This window comes from Mastomys coucha, unplaced genomic scaffold, assembly GCF_008632895.1.
Source record: "Mastomys coucha isolate ucsf_1 unplaced genomic scaffold, UCSF_Mcou_1 pScaffold21, whole genome shotgun sequence".
Lineage (NCBI taxonomy): Eukaryota > Metazoa > Chordata > Mammalia > Rodentia > Muridae > Mastomys > Mastomys coucha.
The window spans coordinates 28,941,075-28,959,032 of NW_022196904.1; the positions used below are offsets into that span (position 1 = coordinate 28,941,075).

Sequence of the window (17,958 nt, forward strand, 5' to 3'; positions counted from 1 at the left end):
GTGTGTGTGTGTGTGTGTGTGTGTGTGTGTGTGTGTGTATCTAAGCCTAGGAGTTTCTAGGAAGATGCTTCAGAAGGGAACCAGGTGGAAGGCTTACTTACTAGGAGATACACAACAAAGGGAAAATGAGGTCTAATTGTAATCCATAAACAGAAAAACAAGCAAGCGTGCACACATGCACATGCACACACACAGACCTGTGACTACAACGACCTGTCTGCCTACAAAAGGAGCAGCTGAAAACTTAATGAGAACAGACATTCTTAACCTGGTGCTGACCTGGGAAGTGGGTCAGGAAAGAGCTTGCCCTCCAGAGGAGTAGGACTACAAGGTATAGAACAGTGTCCTCATTCATGGTCATTGTCACCTTTCTATCTTTACATCCCAGGAATACTCTGAAATTTTGCCTCTAATAGGTACCAGCATTAATTCTACAGGTGAAGGTACTAAGGATCAGATCACCAGTGATCCCAGGGTTCCAAGCTCCAGGGCAAATCAGAAATACCATATGCTCTTTCCAAAATTACTAGGCTGGCTCTCATACCCACAAATAGGCCAAGGCTTTGATCCCATTCAGTTAAATAACTGATATTTACTGAACATTTATTATGTGTCAAACACTGTGTGAAAACTTGGGTCATCTTCTCAGGGCCATCCCCAGTATCCTGCTTTATCTAATGCCCCTAGAAAGTTTTCCCTTGCAGGGCCCTCTGCCATGCAGAAGCCATCTCTGAATTCGCCTGTTCCTGAGTGCCCACACTGATCAAATGGGCTTCCAGTCTACCTACCTGTCTCTGATAGGCTGTTTCCATGGGAGTTTTGTTATCCCTTTATTTGCAGGGAGAGGGGAGCCTCGGGTTTGTAGGAGCCTTAGAACACACCTCATCCTCTTTACGGTCATCCTTGGCAAGTTCCAGAGATTGAACTAAGCAAACCCAGCTAGCCCCCTGGACAGAGGCATTGGTTGAGTGTAAACATGGCACCCTTCTGAAGGTGAAGTCCCTATTACTGTAGGAAAGACACTATTGCTCCCCCGACTAGGTACCAACTACACATTTCTCTGAGCACTGAGCATCCAAAGAGCCCAGAAAATGGGGGTTGGGGGTCCTTCAGAGGCCCTGGAAGATACACCCAGGCCCTGGACAAATTGCTTTCCGAGCCGGCTATCACTATTGAGTTCTCCCTCTCCAGTGAACCCACAAAGTAACTCAGAAGCACAGGGGTTTCCAAGTGTTCTTAAGCCACAGCCTCAAAGCAAGAAATCTAAGCACAGCCTGCAGGCAGGTACCACAGACGGCACTCCTCATGGTCTCGGAGACCACATATGCTTTGACTGCATGTCAGCCCAATGCCACTTAGCAGAAGGGTTTCTGTCACTTTGATCCCTTGGAGAATCTTGGTGGGACTACTCAATAACAACCCCTTCCCTGTTTCCAAGGACCTGCCTCCCAACAGGCCATAGACAAGAAAGGAGAGGATGCTGAGGTCTGGCCCTCCCACTTTGGGTCTCACAGCCAAGGAAAAGAACTGGACTCTGTCCTTATCTATTGTTCATGGGCTGGTGTTGTTTTTCTTTTGTGGAACCCCACTAGCACCACCTAAACCAACCCATGTTTCAGAAAAGGGTGAACTAGAGTTTTTCTTCACTAGCTTTGAACCTGTGGGCCTCCCACGGTGCCAGTAATTGCTTTGCCAAAAACATACAGAAGTGAGCCCATGAGCAGCATGAGCCTCCAAGGGTGGGTGGGACTCCATCAAAAAGCATTCACCCCAATGTGGCTTCCCCTCATCTGCCAGTGGAGATGAGGCCTGAGCAGTGTTCCCACATCTGGGTTCCTCGCCATTGTCGTTGGGCCACCTGAACTTAATACTTAATACTTTGCTATAAATTAACTTTAAATCAAGTCATTTTTAAAACTTACTCTTGGCCTTGAGAAATAACTGTAAAGTCATAGCTATGATATGCTAGTTATGTTTCTCTAACAGGGCTTACGATACCTATAACTTTCAAAACTTAAACTCTATGTACTACCCAAAATAGCCTAATAGATTTCAAACCTCACATAGAAAGACCTCAGCAGGCACCCCTGAGAAATAGGTAGATGAGACAAGCCAGGGACCCTATGATCTATGTGGAGGGTCTCAGTGTCCCTGGGACCAGACTAAGTCTAGAGGTACTGAGGACATGTCACCACTGCCTAAGCTCCTTCTCTGCAATTGAAATTTGTGGCCTCATTGGAGACTTAAATATGACAGACATGGCTGACTTTCAAGCCATAACTCTCTAATGGAGAGTTATCCCCTCCTCTTATCATTTCCCAGCCCAGAGAAAAATTCTCAACAGCCACGAAGTGAATAGCCAATAAATTTTATTACCATTCCATCTTAAACTTACCACCAAAAGTACCAGTCATAGCCAAAAGAACTCTAGTTGCAAAAGGATGGGGTTTACCAATTACCTCTTGCAGAGGGCCCTGGTTTGATTTCCAGCACCCACATGATGGCACACAACCATGTATAACTCCAGTTTTCAGGAGATCTGATGTCCTCTTCTGGCCTCTGCAGGCATTGCACACATGTGGTACAGACATATGTATGCAGACAAAACACCTATACAAATATAACAATAACAATAACAACAACAGCTTTAAAATTACAAAGAAAAAAAGCAAATGGCCAAGATACCAAGGGTGACCAGCCTCCTGTTTCCACCACTAACCCTTCCTGTCCATGCCTCCCCACCAAAGAACGATAGATTCTGTCCAACATTGCACTGGCATGAACTCCACCCTGATGAGAATCTTCTTTCCCCACTTGCAAAGTTCAAACAAGTAACTGTGGGGCTCTATGAAACATGGGTGTTTGCTGCACACCAGTAACAACAGCCATGCCCCCCCAGTATGGATAGAGAGATGCCTAACAGTAAACAGGATGCAGAAGTCACAGATCAGCCATTCTGCAGTTGACCTGTTACAATACAGAAAGCAGAACTCCCCAGAGTTCACAAATGCATAAGATATTTAAGAAGTCAATCAGCTCTACTTTTTGCAATATCTTGCGATCAAGTAGTGAATTGGGGGGAAAAAGTGCCACCCTTTTTTATATACCCTGAGGCAGCCAGTTTCACCATAGAGCATACAATCAGAAACCTCTGGGGGGCTAGTTCACACACAGGCCAGATCACCAGAGGCCCCATGGGTCTGACTGCAGAGGCATGAGAATTTACATTTCTAACCAGTTGCATGTGACCTCTGTCCTCTCTAACCAGGTTCCCACTTGGAAAATCATCGATTTTGTTCTTCTCAGGACCCTGCCGCTGTACAGACAGACCCACTCCTCTGCTCCCCGCCATATCACTCTGGTAATGTGAAATTTCTGATCATCTGAGGAGTGTGAGGTCTCTTCTCTTTAAAGTGTAATCACCCATATATGAGAGCATCAGAATATAAATGACGCAGAAAAAGCAAAGACATCGGATGCCAGTTCCCACTCTGCACATCACCACCTCCTCTCCCCAGAGCTGCAAATAAAACAAGACAGGGGATACTGAACTGTTGCCAGTCTCCCTTAGATTTACCCAGCAGCTCCCAGGACTAGCCCCAGACACACAGCAGCTCCCACCTCATTGAAGAACCTTCTTTTGACAGCAGACAGAGACCACCACAGAAATTCACAACCAGCCAAAATGCAGGGAACAGCTGACTGTGGGTGCCCATCCTCAGTTGGTACAGATACAGACAACCCTTACACCTAAGGCTTAAGAAACATCTCGGGAGAGGGGTGGAAAGATTGTGGGAGCCAGTGGACCAGGATGTGGACGGTGTCTTCTATCTATGCCAGGGAAGCTGCACCCATGACATCTCAACAATGTGGTCTCCTAAATAAGACCAGCACAGTGACAATACCAGATGATGTGCCAATGTGGATGGAGGGAAACTGACAAAGCCTCAGCCTTAGATGAATAGCTACAGACAATTAATGGTTGCTAAGAGAGGAAACAGTCAGTGTCCTCCAAGGATGAACCCCCACAGCTTATCCAATCCTAAGTAGTCAGCCCTAAACATACATACATAGAAGCAACAGTGTGTGTGTGTGTGTGTGTAACAATAATAACTAAAGACAAGGTCATGAATTTGAGAGGGAGTTGGGGGCACATGGTAGGAGTTAGAGGAGCAAGAGAAAGTAGAAATGACATGAATATATACTCACGTATTAAATTCTCAATATACCAAAATTCAAAATAAAAAAGATTTATCCCAGAAGTCTATGATGGCTTTAATGTTACACTACACAAGGACAATGGTGAAAAGAAAATTTAGAATAGAACCTACTCAACAAGCTACTGATAACACAAAAACGGACATTTATCAACCACTCATCTATCCAATGATACTGACCTACTAAGAAAACCAGGACACTCTCTGGTTCTAGAAGACTCTTCCATCCCAAAGGCATTTTCAACTATATATGAACTGTGCAAAACCCTACAATATATACTTTATTATGAGATACATTTTCCTCAGAAAGACCTCTGAAACGTCTCCCTTTGCTTGTGTCAATGTTGGGCTCCGGGGCCTTATCTGCTTATGAGTGACATTCACTCTTTGCTCAGTTCACCAGGAAGATGGAGTCAGTTTTGTTTTTAAATTTTTCCTTCTGTTACCAGTTGCTGGTGACACTCCCATGGCCAACTAGTTCTGTCCGACCAGAACAGCCTACCTCCTTGTCCTCTGATGAGAAATTTCACAGGCAAATGGTCAACCAGAAGAAATTCCCCCACAAGGTGCATAGATCCAAGCAAGAATCGGAAGGGATATAGAAAGGGGGAAAGTATCTTGTCTTTCTCACCAGTTCTGAGGGCCCAGCGACAGGATGATTCACACAGAGACAACAAGGGAGAAAGGACTCCAGTTTCAAGCTCCAGAGTTTACACAAAGAAACAAATACTTACGCAGACACTTTTACCAAGCATGCATTTAGAGATGAGTCCATTTAGAGATGGGCCTCACCAGCTAGCTGACCAGACCCTGGCCTTGCAGGGCCTGCCATCCCTCCCAGAGAGTGGCAGCCTGCCCTGGGAGGCAAGCCTTCTTCTACATTCAAGGCGGGCACTCCCCAGCGCCACTCTGTTTAGTTCTTCACTGTAAACAGAGTCGACCCCAAAGCTGGTCAGCTGCTAGCCACATGGTGGTAATGAGTCCTGAGAGCCAGGAGTTCACAATTATTTCAGATTTACTCTCTTCCTGATCTTTCATTTTATCAGCAAAAAAACATCCTCTTGGCAATGTAGATGGAGCTAAAACTTAAAATTAAAAAAAAAAAAAAAGATAAAGGAAGACCACGGAGAGCCCAGGGAAGGAGCGGTGTTCGAAAGTGGGGTGATTCAGGCTTCAGACTTGGCCTTGGCCTTTCGCTGTCTTTTAACATTAAACATTTGCCCCACCTTCGAAAAGATAAATGTGGCTTTTGATGACAGCCAATGTTATCTGAGGATTAAAATAGCCCTCTTGCAGCGCTCAACATTAAAGTCTTCCGCGTTTGCAAAATTGCAAACAGATGCAACTCAAGTACCTGCAAACGATCTGCCAAGTCCAATTTCAAAAGGGAGATTTCAAAATATGTGGAAGTCATTAGGACATGTATTATTTTTGCAATGAATAGGCGCCAGGAGTGTCTCAAGGAGCAGATGGGTGCTACTTTGTTTATAAAAGATCAACAGAATATTCGGCTGTAAATGAAGACATATAAGCTATATGAAACAATTATGGTAAAATGGCGAACATTTCAAAGCTAATTGTAATGGTCTTTTAAGATCTGAATTCCTCATTTCTTACTGCATGCTAAAATATCATTTTAGTTTTGGGTCTTGATTGATATAATTACCAAAATGACAGAAAATTAAAGCAAATGCTGTCAGTTTTACTGTTGTAGATGTTCTCGGTTTATCACTTGTTTACAGTTGCACCCATACTGATAAATGAATATTTTTCAACACGAATAAAAAAAATGTGACCTCCGTCTACCGGAAATCTTCAAAAAGGACAGCCCTGAATGCAAAGAACGCAGACAGAGTGAACCTCAAACTGCATTATCACAGACTTCCAAATAGCCTCTCTCTCTTCCTCAAGCTCAGCTTCAAAAGGCTTGTTAATAAAAATCTCCACGATACAGCAGAAGCAAAACAGAAGTCGCAAACGCTCCAATCACCCAGGTCCCTCAGTGCGCCTGTGTCACCGCCCAAGCAGGATGGAGTTAAACCCCTGTTCCATTTGCCTGTTTTATATTGGTAATCATGTGAATTAGATAATTACTCATGGAAAATGTGATTAAACATACGTCGCTATTGCCAATACCGAATCACGAAGACAGGGCATTGCTGCGAATTGCTTTTAACATAAATAGCAAACTGGGCTCGTAAAAAATGTCCAGTTAGGCCAATATCTGATGATAGATGGGCTGATCCTATGACTTGCAAAGATGCAAATCCCATACAGGCAAAATGAGGAGTCACGTGATACACCCCGGGTACACATTTCCACACAAAAGACTTCTCTGCTCAGAATGTGTTCAAAATGTCAGCAGATCCTGCAAAGTTGAGCCTGTGTCCTGCAATTAAGTTTCCTTGGGGAACGGCATTCTGTGGGTTGCAGTACTACTCTGTGCACATCTGTAAGTTGAAGGGAAGGACATAAAGTGGGAGGTGGAGGGGTGGAGAAAGTTAGGCTTAGTGGAAGCAAAGAAGAAAATGCCCAAAAGGAAGGAGGTAGAGGCAGCCACCAGCTCCTCGCTCCCCCAGCCCCAGCTGGCAGGCTCTGAGCTTTCCAGGTCCGGTTTCTTTAATTACCCCTGAGTTAGAGAGCCGCAGCAACTGAGGCAATAGGCTTCAGCGTTTCCTACCCTGTCCAGCCTCTCCAGAACGGCTTTCTGTAAATCTTTCAACCACGCACACATATTCTCCCATGACAGGGGCCTTGCAGACGGAGACCTGCACCCTACAATCACTGATGAAATTTGTATTGACTCCAAAATCAAAAGTAATGAGAAGAAAATTGGTTCACAGCCTGACCCGACAGTTCCAGACTGCTGTATTGAAGTTGCAAAAAGACATTTTTTTATTGTCTCCAGATTTCAATTAACGACATCGAGCCGCCCCATCCTCCCATTATTAGTTTGAACAGAAGATCAGATTTAAGAAGTTTCACTAAATTAATTACTGTAATAGTATCTTGCCTTTCTGGAAACCCTCTGTGGTTGGTAAAGGGAAGACATTCTTTTACAAATTGTGGGGTGCACAGAGTCCACATCCCCCCATAGAATGCCTCCATCCCAACACGTATTTCTTTAGGGTCACATATGTGTCTGTGAAATGGCATGTACATCCAGGCCTCATCACCTCTGGGCAGAGTTATGAAACTACAGCTCACCTCAACTGCAACTGCATCTCTGCAAATACATCTTGTTGGGTTTCCGTGCCCAAGCTGCAAAGTCTTATTACCCCCCAAGATCTTATGCTATCTGCTCCCCACAAATTATTAGCAGTGAGCCCCACAAATCATCACCATGGAAGCCACCAATGTTAGCTGGCTTCTTTGCAAAGAAGAAACTAAAGGAATATATCCACTATTGCCCCTGTCTTGAGTAAAAATGCAAATTATGCCACACGGTGCTAAATTATTCTAGGATATTTCATAATGTGAATTAATACCCACTAGAGGCTAAGCCGAGATCATCAAACTCATTTCACATAAGACAACGAATTTAACCACCCGTGACTCTATGACTGAGAAGTTAACAGGATCCCTAGCAACACCAACCACTCCAAGGTAGATTGTCCCTAAACACAACTGCCCATTTTCAAGACCATCCCATCCAAAGTAACTTTCTCCACTCTCTTCAGACAGCAGGACATTTAATAGGTGCTCAGAATATCTGTTCACAGAATGATAAAATCCCTCCCATGATGTTCCGGCTGCCTCTAGTTGCCATTCTTAACAAACCCAAGGTTTTTTTTTTTTTTTTTTTTTTTTTTTTAAAGATCTGATTTCATCAAAGTGAAAATAAATCGTTCTGACTTCCCAGGCTCGGCACAGTTGGGCTGCCCGCTTCTTGTTAGCAAAAACAAATGTCATCTTTTCAATCTGCGTTTCAGAATCCACATTCCAGTGGAGGGTTAAATGATTCCTTTTTTTTTTTTCAAATGTGAACAATCAAATGTAAGACAACGCTCTCAAACAGGAGTTGGGGGTGGGGAGGAAATCAAAGGCTCTGTAGCCCAATGCCAAATGTATCTGTAATGCACTTGAACAATAAGACAGGCTGTCCCTACCCTGGAATAACACTGCCCGTATGAATCCCAGGAATTTAGTGTATCTGACAGTTTCTCTCAACCACCCATAACATTCTTGCCTGTCTCACTGGAGCTGGCAAAGGAGAATTCTGTAATTGAGTGGTAGAGAACATGTGCCCTCCTCGCTAGAAGATGACAGATGGATTATAAAAACTTCAAAGCCGAGCGTTTGGAGCACCAGGGGAGAGATAGTGGGCATTTGAGCTCTCTGTCTTTACCCAGGAGACAATGAGGCTGTGACATGGAGCATATATCAAGGAATGGTGTAACTAGATAGACGTAATCTCTCTTTTCACTGGGTCTTTAACATTCTGTTAGGAACAAGTTTCAGGCCGGCTAAAGTACAGCCGTCCTCCTGCTAATCGTCACAGGGCCTCCGTGACATGGGCCCCCCTTCTCAATCGTGGCTAAGTCGTCTTCTCTGCAAACTGATCTTTTTTCTTTCTTTTTTTTTCTCTAGGAAGGAGTGGTTAAAGAAAAGTTGAGATTACTGTCTTTTCTGACTTACTCATCTACTGAAACCTTGTTCCCTTCCATACAACTAAGGAAGGGCTCTCATCCAGTGCTCATCCACTAGTGCTTATCTGAGAACTCCACCAGGACTCTCCTGAGGCCAGCGGAAGTTGTTGGTGTCGCTCCACTGGTCCCCAGTGGGCCCACACTCCCAGTGACCCAGCCTCTCTATCTCCTCCTTTCCCATAGCCAGCCAGGACACACTGGCACCACAGGCAGTGAGGACACAGTCCCGTTCCTAATGAACTTCTTACCCCCACATTTCAGCAGAGAAGAGCAAGCTAAAACAAGGCAGAGACAATCCACAAGCAATTCCTAATATCCAGGCTGGGGCCTGTTGGGCAACATCAGGAAAGCTGTCCCTGGCCCCACATAGAAGCCACTGCATAATCATTCATATCGATTTGATGAATTCTCAACCCAGACCCCCAGAAAAAAAAAAACTTAAATTTTCTATGTCTCTTAAAATTTTGATAGAGGCATAAAATGGCTTATAGAATCTAATTATAGCAACGGACTTCAAAAAAATGTCTCAATGTCAGAGATTAGTGAATCAAAGGCACATTTTTTTAAAATCGATTCTTCCTTCTGAATATTAACAGTATTTATCATTCATACTGCCCTCTAGAAACACCAGCTAGAATCCTCCTCCACTCCACCACAAGGGTCTTCCTGTACCACCTAGGCCATCAAAAACCAACACACTCAGGGTGCTGGGGAGTGAGAGCCCCACCAGGGCAGGACCTGCAGCTTCTTCTCGCCATCACTATCACCATCCTTTTCAGCCACTTCCCATCCTCTTTAAAGTACCATGGGACAAATGGAGTTAAGGTAGGATTATTTTTATGAGATTCACCACAAACTTTCTAAAATAATCAGACACCCCCTCAATGCTCTCCTCATTGGGATCCCATCTTCCAATGTTCCCACATCAAGTCGTAAATGCCGCAGAACTCACCAAGACTGGATGAGCAGGGATCTGTCTGTCTGTACCTCCATCAAAACACTTTCACTGTTTGTCAGTCAGACATAGTCAGATTCCCATCAGGTCCCTTTATGCTCCATCGTGGACGGCTCCACCATAGATGCCACAAACCTCACAGGTGGTTATGAATATGTCTACTTACTCAGAGACAAGGGAGGCATGTGTCCCTGCATTGCTCCACACAAGTGGGGGTAAGAACATAAAAGAACCAAAGTTGATTTTAATGAGCCTGCATGATATTGTTGTGAAGTAGATAGAGAGGATAATGCCTGATGCTCCATCCCACAGCACATACTTCTGGCCTCTCCATACTCTGAAATCTGTCTCCATCATTCCCCAGAGGAACCTAAGACCCAGGGGGATCCTGAAGCATGGTGTAATACCAGAGCCAGCCAGGGCCAATAGAACTTCTAGGATGCATTCCCCACACATAGTGTTTTATGTGTTAATTTTAAGGCCAAACCGGGCCTTCAATAGGAAGTAGAATGTTAGTAGAATGTTAAGGAAGCAGGTCAGAAATGGCCTGAAAAGTCCTTATGGTCCCGCTCTTCATTTTTCAATGCATTACAGAAAAGGTGAATGTACATCCAAAGGCCAAGGCTGGACCCTTCACCCAAGAGCCATGTGGGACCTGAGGACACTTCTGCGACTCCAGGAGATCTACCTGTCTGTACCTCTAAAACAGTCCTGTTGGGAAACATCTGGTCTAACCTGGTCCTTACATTCACTGTGCATTTTAGCGCCTTCTGAAGTGTTGCAGAGGAAGAGAGACCAGAACATCTGGGAGAGGTCAGTGAACCTAGAGCCATCATGTGACCACAGCTCTCAGGCTCCAAATTCAGTGGCTTTTCAAAGTATCAGATTTTTCTTCTCGGCACCTATCATTGCCAAGTCTACCGGCCACATCAGTCGCTTTCTCAGGATTATTCCAGATAGGAATGGAATCCATCCCTAATTACATTTGTGCAAGATCCTCCCAGAAGAGATGAAATTGCTCCTTAACTAGACCTGTGAAACCCGAGTGGTGGACGAAAGTCCCCCCAACACACACTCCATGCAGCTCCACACCCCAAAGAGCTCATCCCCAGTGTGCCAACACAGCATCCCAACCCTTCCAGTTGGGCACTAATGCATGTGCTCCTGGAGATGAAGCCCAGACTTGAGCGATGACAAGAGGAGAGAGGGCTGGGGTCTTTGAAGGAGGCCTGCGCACGAAAGCCCTTTTTAGAAGCTCATTTTCATCTCTTTCTCTCACAGTGATCTTCTGCCATGGTGGAATGTAAACACCACAGGAAGAGACAGAATCGTGAATTAAGGATTTGGAAGCCTCACGTTAGAAGTAATCTTCAAAGAATGCATACCCCAAACATCAGAGTCACACAACAAGGCTCTGAGCTGCTTGTGTCTGCCTGCAAAACAGCACAGGTCACACCTATGATTATCAGCTGAGTCCTGCATTGCCTTTAAAAATCAATAGAAAGCATGTCCTTACATTTTATCAACTTGGCAGGAGGGCGGATTCAGAGAGATAGGCCTTTGCCCAGACAAGAAAGCTCTCGTAAAAGATGTTCCCCGCTCCCCAACATATTACCAAGAAATGAGTGGGGAGGTTACAGTTTGGGTATGAAATGTGTGTTTAAACATGGGGATCCCAGCTGGTAGCACGTGTTTTAGGGCATTGAGGCAACTTGTGAAGGTGAGGCTTCTCTGGAGGATGTAAGTCACTGGAAGTGGGCCTTCAGGGTATATAATCCAGCTATTTGGTCCTCTCTCAGATCTCTGTTCCCAGATCTAGACAGATATGAGGAGACCCAGAACACCCTCCTGGAGCCATGAACTCTGCACTGCTTCCTTCTGTGATGGACTACACCACTCAAACTGAAACAAAGTCCTTACCCCATTAAACTGATTTGATCAAGTATTCTGTAATTAGCTCAGGAGCGTGGATAGGAACTAACTTTGCAGCCATAGCTCAGCTGGGTAGCTTGGCAGGGAGAGCATCACAGCCCAGGGACTTTGTGACCCAAGACTTCTGCCTCCATCCTCAGAAAGGCAAACTCTCCTGGTCCATCCTCATGACCAAATCTGACAGCCATGGCCATGACACGCATACCATGGCAGTACTGCCAGCTGAGGAGTGGATGTTCCATGGGGTCCAGGATGTAGCTTGCACCTGGCTTGGCCACCTGCTATGGGTGTGGTGTTGATATGTCTTTGTCTGGCAAACCAGACCTGTGACTCTGCAAAGTCACCTCTGAGTCATGCCACAGTTAGTGTCACAATTGGTGTCCGACGCCACCACCTAGCACTGGAATCGACAAATGTGCTTTGCTTGTTTGTATCCATTACCAACATCCATGCTAGGCACTGAGTGAAGGTTTGCTGAATGAGAGAAAGGAGGGAGCTCTCTCCACACAGGTCCTCCTTATGAAAAATAAGACAACGGCATCTTTCCAACCAAAGACAACTTCCACAAAATAAACCAAATGTAGTTTTGCAAGCATAGAACACACAAGCATCCTTTAAGGTGAAATCTGTACGGAAAGTACCAAAGTCAAATGCTGAATGATACATTAATTATGCACAGCCTAAGATCTCGGAGAGGTTAAACCCCCGTTCAGCCGCAAATTGAGTTCTTTTATTTGATATGAAATCTGTACACCGTGATGATTTGTCCTCGGTGCTTAATGTCACCAAACTTCAGGGGGGGGAGGGGTGTTGAAAAGACAAAAGGAATGGCTAGACATGGGTTTACTCAAGGGTACTCCTTGTTAAAAGATGGAATCTAATAGGTATCAGAAATAATGGCTCCTCAGTACCCCTGCCGGCCGAGGTCAAAAGCCAAATGCACCTGCCGCGGTATTAATAACATCTTGTCCCACTTGCTCCATTAGGGAGTTATGAAGAGTATTTCTAACTCGTGTGGAATGAGCAGTTTATAAGAGAGATTGGAAGTCTCTTTCCAGTTGTATGTGAGCAGGGCAGCCAGGCCTTTCCAGAACACTTCCCTGACTTTGCATAGAAATCAAAAGACTGTGAGCCTTTCAAACAGGGTGTAGTCACTTGTTGATACAACAGGGTCCCTTCCATTTACACGGGAGGCTGTGGTGACTCATGGAGAGTCTCTTGCCATTGCCCGCTATTTTCTCTTTAGTTTGAACTGATCATGGAGATTCGGCCACAATACAAGTGTCCCTCTTGTGCAGTCAAGAACCAGGTAAGTTCTGCCCAGCTTAGAAATGTGGGGCTCCAAGAGGGGGAAAATTTATTAGGGAGTTAAGTCAAAGAGAATATTCATGGGTGGCTTGCTAATACTGCTACCATTCTGAAAAGTGACAGGATTTTTTGGGTGGCACCTATCTAGGATTACCTATGTGTCTGTGGCCTAGAAAATATTCTCATTTTTCAAAATGTTACCAGAATAGGACAACCTGAAGGAAACCCACGTAGGCAGTAGGTAAGGTTTACTAGTGTTAACGCACACCCTTCCTCCATGTTTATTGCATGAACTGTAAGGGGCCACGGAGAGTAGCAAGACCCAGGGGTTGAGACGTTTAACAAGCATTCCAAATTATTCTTTTACCTCCCTCCTTTTTCAAGTAGGGTAACTTAGCCTCAGCTGGAGTAATAAGCGCTCCCAAGCATACAATCAAGGCCTACCTCTTCTTGTTGGCTGTTGCCTCCATCTTACTTTTGACTGTAAACCATGCATTACTCTGCAATGGAAGTGCACAGAGGAGCCATGAGACCTGTTTACTTTCACTTATACAGTCAAATAACTGAAACACAGCAGGTGAACAGAAATCTGGGGCCTCTAAGACCCGGCAGAAGAAAGGCGGGTAGGCAGACACCAGGAAGCTACTTCCCAAGCCTCAGTGGTTAATTAGAAGAACCGTGTTCCACCCAGCTTTCTGGTAAGAAGTGGGGCTCCCCTCTTTAATCAGGGGTAAATGACCAACAGCACAATACCAAGGGTCTTTTTACTCAAAGGACACCCCATTTGTTACAAGAATTTTATTCTTCAACAATTCTTGCTCTGTGTCATAATGGAGTCTCCTATCCATAGGAGAGTGTCAGGGCCTTTATTTTAAAGTATAATGAATATAATGGCTTGGGGCTGTAGCTCAGTGTCAGAGACCTTGCCCCACACATACAAGGCTCCAGATCTGAACTCCAGCACTGTAAAAATATTCCTAATAATTCGTAGACTTTAACCCCATTGACTGAAGAAGAAACCAGTTATTGGTAATAAGCAACCAAACATCCGAAAAAAATTTTTAGCTTAGCAGGGCTGTGCATAAAACGATGAACAGTTCCATGGAATGCTTTTCTCGTTCTTTCCGGTTCTTTCCAGATGATCCACACTGTTGGTTGTCTTCATACATTTACTAAGGTTGTGTTACTTCCCTCTCTTGTCCTGATGTCTACTAACATGTGGTTAGCTTCAGGGAACTTACAATTAATTTAGTTAAGAAGAGGCTATATTGATAGATATGAATATAGACATACCTATATGTATGTGTGTATGTATATATACATACACATATTTCTGTGCATGCATATACATACATACATATATGGAAAGATATTCATGTTTTAGTTTTCTACTAAGCAAATAATATAGGTTAAAAGGAAGAGGGATCTTACAGCATAGAGGAACTCTATAGAACAAACAGATGAACATGGAGACTCTTTAGGCTCCTCGCTTCTCCATTCAACCCCCTGCTCTATGTTTCTCCAGGAATTCTGGCTTGTTGTCAACTCATGGGGAGGAGGAAGGTAAGGGCTTTGAAGGTGTTCAGAAAATAGGTTCTTCAAGTCACAGGAGCACCACCGTAAAGTTCCCCAAGATGGGAGTCACTCGGGAAACAGGATGTGACATAGGTCGAAAGTCCTCTCTCCCCGTCTGCAATCACGCTCAGTGATTCGAGTGTCTCGTTGAAGCCAGTGGGGTTACTCCACCTCACTCATCAGTCAGATGAGCGGCTCACCAATCAGGGCACCAAGCCGGCATCTTCTTCGGTCCCCACGACGCCTCTGCCCAGGGACCCCCATCAAGAGCTGCCAAAGATGAGAATGCAGAGCAACTAACAAAGCTGTCTGTTAATCAGGGCCCCACACAGCTGGCTCTCAGCAGCAACAAAGAACCCAGCAAGAGCTCTCTGTGCCCACCGTACTGCTGCCAGAGGTGGAGGCCCCATGGTCCACATCAGACAATATGGAACAGGTAAGGAACTGGCCTCAAAGAGACAACCTCTATGGTCAAACCCTAAACAAGAAGAAACAGTCTCACTGGATCCATTGTCTCTGGGGGTTGGGGAAAAAAAAACACGGCAATGACACTAATATACTTTTGATACAGAGACAACTATTCTGAAGTTCTACCATTTGTGGTGACCTCTTTATGAGTTAAGAGCCAGCCACAGCTGCAGCTTTGGTTCCCAACAATGGAACAAAGGATGTGTCATGGGACAGTCAGTTCGTGCTTCATGACACAGCATTGTTCCCAAAGGGTCAAGGACAAATTCCCAAATATCTCTGTCTCTGCCTCTTTCTCTCTGTCTCTCTGTCTCTGTCTCTCTGTTTCTGTCTCTCTGTCTCTCTGCCTCTCATTCTCTCATTCTCTCTGTCTCTCTGCCTCTCTCTCTTTCTCTTTCTGCGTGTGTGTGTGTGTGTGTGTGTGTGTGTGTGTATGTATGTTTGTGTGTGTGTGTGTGTGTGTAGTGTCAGGGTCTCACTTTGTATCCCTCTCTAGCCTTTAACCCACGATCCTCCTACCCTAGCCTCCCAAATGCCTGAATTACAGGTATGTGCCACCTTGCATGCTCTGATTCCTTTTTACTATCACTATAGTATAGGTATCTACCGAAATGAGGCATATTGTATGATTTATCTTCTTAAAATTAATGTAACCTGTAAGAATCATGAAATAAAATCATTTCTACAAAATTTGAGAATCATGAAAGAAAATAAAACAAGCTTAGAATCCCAGCTATGTGGGAGGCTGAAGGGGAGTTGTAAGTTCAAGGTCTGTCTGGTCTCCAAAGTCTGAGGCCATCCCAAGCAACCTGTCTCAAAATTTAGAAGAAATAAATAAATAAATAAATCATAAATAAATAAATAAATCATAAATAAATAAATAAATCATAAATAAATAAATAAATAAATGAGGAGGGAGGGAGGAAAAGAAAACATTTTTTCTATTGGCCAAAATGTTCTTTCCAGAGAAATAGCAAAAAGTAATATATTGTCTTTATGGAGATAAAAACTTTGGAATAAAAATAATTCTGCATTCTAACATTAAAAGTTTAGTAAATGTTAAATAATAACTTGACATTTCACCTAGAAGTAAGTGCAGAGAAAGATCATTTTCTTTAGTCTCAACACCTTGTTTGATTTGTTTTTTGAAATAGAGACTCATAAGGTAGCCCAGGCTGGCCTCAGGTTTTCCGTCCTCCTACTCCAACGCCCTGAGTGCTATGATTACAGGAATGTGCCTCAGCACATCTCACACTTTTATGAAAAGTATGTATCTGAGATCAAGACCCATCCATGTGAGGATTTAGGAAGATGGTGTCTTGTCAAAGTATTTATTCAATGGCTGTGGTTTGCAAGTTGCTGTTTCAAAGTTGGAGTTATCAAAGGATAGCCAAAAAACCCTGAACTGGAGGAGAAGGACCATGATTGTGGGAGCAGTCTACGCAGTTAATAAAGACAAGCCCTGGGGAGAAGAGAGGGATGCTGAGACAGACCTGTGGGATGAAGAGAGTGGCCAATCAAGGTAAAAGGTCAGGACCAAGGAGTATGATTAAGCCAAAGAGCTTGAGAGAGGTCTAGGGATCTGGCACTCTTAGGATGTGGGGACACAGTGGAAGAGGGGAGAAGTAGACATAAATTAGAACAGGATGACTTGACTTCATCTACCAACACATTTATCCAAATCCCCCTCAGATGTAGTTCTGCCTCCTTGTCAGTATAGTGGCCCCTACCATGGCCAGTTTCCACTTGGTTTAAATCTTCCTAAAGCTATCCACTAGCATTTATTAGAAGGAGAGATATGGCTGTGTCTCAGAAAGTTGTGAGCAGCCCTACAGCTGGTCCATACTGGCCTCTTTGTAACTGCCCATGTGGGCCATTGCACTGCCTCCCTTCCCAGTCAGATTCCAGCTACAGTGTTAACTAGCCAGGACCTCCTTAGAGGGATAGCCTCCATAGGGGTGTCACCCTTAGAAGGAGAGCCCATAGGGCTCTCTTTCTTGAACAGCAGCATTCTGTAAGCTTTTCTCCATACCACAGCAAGGTGAAGCAATGGGGATGACAGCGAGTTTAGAGTTCTTCTGTAATTATGGCTTGAATCAGGAAAATGCACATGAGTTCACGGGATGATAAATAATAGTGTGCTTCTCCAAGTTCAAGTACACTGTCAATAAGACAATTAAAGCAGTATCAATAATATGCAGTGTATGTTATTAGCTGTCATTGTATAGCCCAGGCTTTTGTGATCTCTATAAAACAAAGAAGAGAAGGCCACAATAGTACAAATTCTTTTTGTTCAAGTATAAGGTGTAGTGGGTGAGGCAGGGGCCAGGGTCCTTCCGACACACCTGTGAAGAGTGTAGGATGATGCAGAATGGCTGTGTGGGAAGGATGAATACAATGGGAAATTAGGAACCCTATGTCCAAGATGGATCAATCGCTTCTGTCACATGGTTCTGGTCAATAAGAGCCTGAGTAAACGCCAGCATCAGCCTTAGCTGACAGTCATCAGCCCTTGGAAATCAGAAACTCCAGAGCCTTTGAGAGCAAGTGGAGACTAAGAGAAGATTTGAGTAAATGGAGGAATGTGAATGAGTGTGGCTTCTAAGAGAGTGTGTGTCCAAACACATATCTACTAATACATACATACACATACAGCCATAGATATCCATATGTACAAATATAATACATATGTACACATATAGCCATAGATATCCATATGTACAAATATAATACATATGTACACATATAGCCATAGATATCCATATATACAAATACATAAACAGAAAACTGCATGGTGTGCTGGATCGGACTTGAGAACGAATAATCGCTTGAATACAAATTGCAACAGCAAAAG

The 17,958-nt window shown here is 44.2% G+C and overlaps 1 protein-coding gene across 17 annotated transcripts in view; it reads right to left on the bottom strand.

The window, feature by feature from the left end:
• The window catches only part of Znf536 (zinc finger protein 536), a 455,136-nt gene that overhangs the window by 419,306 nt on the left and 17,872 nt on the right, over positions 1-17,958 (bottom strand). The window contains exon 1 of one of the 17 annotated variants that reach the window (XM_031386233.1): positions 14,493-14,510. The exons of the other annotated variants lie outside the window; for them this stretch is intronic. The gene's annotated coding sequence lies outside the window, so the exon portion shown is untranslated. Of the gene's footprint in view, positions 1-14,492; positions 14,511-17,958 lie in introns of those variants that run through there. 17 annotated transcript variants of the gene reach the window in all.